This window comes from Gekko japonicus, unplaced genomic scaffold (genome assembly GCF_001447785.1).
Source record: "Gekko japonicus isolate JY-2015 unplaced genomic scaffold, Gekko_japonicus_V1.1 scaffold696, whole genome shotgun sequence".
Lineage (NCBI taxonomy): Eukaryota > Metazoa > Chordata > Lepidosauria > Squamata > Gekkonidae > Gekko > Gekko japonicus.
The window spans coordinates 70,927-74,796 of record NW_015161971.1 but is presented as its reverse complement, the minus strand read 5'-3'; positions in this window follow the sequence as shown (position 1 = coordinate 74,796).

Below are 3,870 nucleotides of genomic sequence, written 5' to 3'. Positions count from 1 at the left end.
AAGGTCCCCCCCCTCTGCCGGGTGAGATCTGCACCTTCCCCCCCCCCCAATAGCTAGCAGTCCAAAACAGTTTAGTGGCACCTTTAAGACCAAGTTTTATTCAGGTACAAGCTCTCCCTCCTCTGCGAGGACAGATCTGCACGTTCCCCTCACCCCAATAGCTAGCAATCCAAGAGTCCAGTGGAGCCTGAGCGGTGGGTGTTGCCTTCTGACACACTTCCGGTATGTCAGGGGGTGTGGCATATGCAAATGAGTTATGCTAATGAGTTATGCTAATGAGCTCCTGCACCTCTTTTTCTGCAAAATGACCTCTGCCTGTGACACTAGTCTTTTCCCCTTGTTGTTTGACCTTATAGGGTTAATTTAAAAAAACCTTACCAACTGCCCCACACTGCGGTGGCAGTGTGACAGTGCGACATCGAGAGCCCTGACATCATCAGCCAGCCAACAGAATACATGCCGTCGGAACATGACTGATACAGCCTGCAGATGATCCTCCGACCAGCTACATAATGTGTGTGTGATTAAATATTGTATGTTGTCTTCTCTATCCCCCACGAATATATTGTTAGTCCATTGTCTTTGAGTAACTGTAAATCGCTCTGAGCCCGCATGAGTGGGAAAAAGCGATTAATAAATTGAAAGTATTATTTATTATTATTTACACAAAAAAGTGTTCGCAGATTTGCAGCATCAACCTTTTAAGCAACCTTTGTATTTATTAAAAGGTTGACGTTGCAAATCCATGAACACTTTTTTGTGTAACGTGGGGCAGTTGGTAAGGGTTTTTTTTAATTAACCCTATAAAGCCAAACAAGGGGAGAAGACTAGTGTCACTAGACTGAAGTAGACTGAACTGTGCCAACCCTTGGCCAGGGTAGCATTGGGTTGGGGACAGAGGTCAGGCCCATGTTCCCCGGCCAGTGCTCCACAGGCTTCCGGTTAGTAAAATCCCAGAGGTCACCTACTCCAACCCCCTTGCTCAGTGCAGGAATTCGTCAACTACGGCACACCACTCTGCTTAAAGGAGCTCATGCCTTTTAAAAAGTTCTAAAACGACTGGAAAACAAACATTTAAAGGAGAAATCCTTGTGGCACTGTGCCTTTAAGAGAGGGGGCGGAGCCCCCCAAAGCCCCACCGTAGCTATAGGCCTGGAGCACACTCTCCCATCCCCACTGTCGTTGTGCACACCTCAGAGAAAAACTCGGTAATAAATAAAACTGTGTTCAGCTGCCTCTCAAAGATCAGGGGTGAGGGGCCGGGCACGCCTCCCTGGGGTCGTTCCAGAACTGTGGGGCTGCCACAGAAAAGGCCCTTTTCTCTTGTACCCACCAACAGAGCGTCTTGAATGGTTGGAAATGTCAGGAGGGGCCTCTTCCGTGTGTTCTAGATTCCCCGGCAGGACATATGGGAGAAGAGTGTCCGGCAGAACCCCTGGTCCTGAGCCCTGTAGGGCTTTAAAGGCCCAAAAATAAATAAATAAAGCAAAGGGAACCAAACCCAACCTGAAAAACATCTCAGGTACTCAAAAGGCTGAGTGTAGCAAGCATAAAAGATATAACAAAATATTTATCACACAATGTGTCGGTTAGCAATTAAAAACATTATGCATACATATGAAATAAAAGCATCATACACAGCAGCCTATTGGACTGGCATGTCTAATCATCCTAAAGTCACACAGGTGAGTATTTCATTAAAAGCCAGCAGACCAGACCAGTGTTCCCTCTAAGCTGAGTTGGTGTGAGTGAGCTCACAGTTCTTTAGCCTCCGGCTCATACCTTTTTGTCTTAGCTCGGGAAGGACAGCTCCAGAGCAAACTAATTTATGCCGTAGCCAAATGGCTCACTCACAACTTTAATGCCGGTAGCTCGCAAAGCTCGCAAGACTCCACAGCTTAGAGGGAGCATTCGACCAGACATGTTTCGGCCCCAAGAGAACCTTCTTCAGTGGCCTAAAACCGTTATCGAGCACACACACAAAACGTGAAATATCATCTAAGGGCCGGGCAGGTTTGAAATGGTTCAATAGAGGGGGGAGGCTCCAAATTAAAACAGGCCAGTATATTATTGTGAGCCAGCCCACAAAAATAGATGAGACCTCTCACCGGTTAATCTGTCCCTGGCCGCTGAGACGATGGAAACATCGCCAGAGACAGATCAGGTCACTTGCGTGGCTTCATGATGGTTAGACGCGCAAGTCCAATAGGCTGCTGTCTGGGGGTCATTTCGTAGAAAAAGAGGTGCAGGAGCTCATTAGCATAACTCATTTGCATATGCCACACCCCCTGATAAAGCTGGGTTCCCTGCCTGATCTTCTCCAGGTGCCCTTGCAGGGCAGGGAACCCTGGCATGTTTAAAATGCCTTTCTTCCACCTGGGGAAGGGAAAAAAAGGCATTTAAATCCCCCCCCCTTCCCTGAATTTCTCTGCACAAGCGGAGAGGCTCGGTGGGGGGGGAAGGGGGGAATGTCTGCCCACCCACCCTTCCCTGCTAACCAGATCTAACGGGTGGATATTACAAGGGAGTCGTTACCGGATATCAGGAGAAACTTCCTAACTGTAAGAGTGGTTGACCAGTGGGACAGTCTGCCTCGGGAGGTGGTGGGTGCTCCTTCGCTGGAGGTTTTCAAGCGGAGGCTGGACGACCATCTTTCAGGTATGTTGTAGGTATGTAGGGCTCTCTTTCGGCTGTGCTCCTGCAGAGTGCAGGGGGTTGGACTGGATGACCTGCAAGGTCCCTTCCAACTCTAACATTCTATGACTCTATAAACCCGTCGCTGTGGGCTGGCTAGCTGGCTGGCTGAGGAAGCAAACGGCAGGCATGCAAGCATGCATGGGTTCCCTACTCCTGGGCTTGTTTCTCCAGGAACGCCGTTCCTGCTCGTTCCCCCTTGAAATGACCCCTGCATGCTATGTATGACACACATGAGTATGTATAATATTTTTAATTGCTAATTGATACACTGTAATAAACACTTTCTTATATTTTTTTATGGTTGCTACACTCAACTTTTTGAGTACCCGACTTTAAAGGTCCAAACCAATACAGTAGTGGATCTATTCTCTCTCGCTCCGGGTTGCAAGACTAGATGGGTGGAAATTACAAGGGAGTCGTTACCGGCTAGATATCAGGAGAAACTGCCTAACTGTAAGAGTGGTTGAGCAGTGGAACAGTCTGCCTCGGGAGGTGGTGGATGCTTCTTCGCTGGACGTTTTCAAGCGGGGGCTGGACGACCATCTTTCGGATATGTTGTAGGTATGTAGGGCTGTCTTTTGGCCTATGCTCCTGCAGAGTGCAGGGGGTTGGACTAGATGACCTGCAAGGTCCCTTCCAACTCTAACATTCTATGATTCTACGTAGGGCTATCTTTCGGCCTATGCTCCTGCAGAGTGCAGGGGGTTGAACTAGATGACCTGCAAGGTCCCTTCCAACTCTAACATTCTATGATTCTAACTCCCTGAATTGGGCTTGGGAGCAGATCGGTAGCCAGTGCAATTGCTGTCATCTCACAGTGCTGCGCTCCCGATGGCTGCCTGCAACCAGCGGTCTCCCCGTAGCGTTCTGTGCTGGCTGCAGCTTCTGAATGTTCTCCAAGGGCAGCCCCAAGCCAAGTGCACTTGCCGTCTCGGCTAGACGGTCTGGCACGGAAGTCTATGACGGCCAATCGAGCGCGCGGCACAGCTTAAGAAGAACTGAAGGTGAACACTCGGGCCCCTCTCGGTCTCAACCTTCCAACAGGCAGCCAACCGACGGACAGCCCTGACCACCACCCCCAGCTCGGCTCCGCCCCAGGGGAGAAACACACGCATCCCGGATGCGTTCGGACTGAATCAGACCACGGCGCGGACTCGTTTCCAGAAAGTTGGC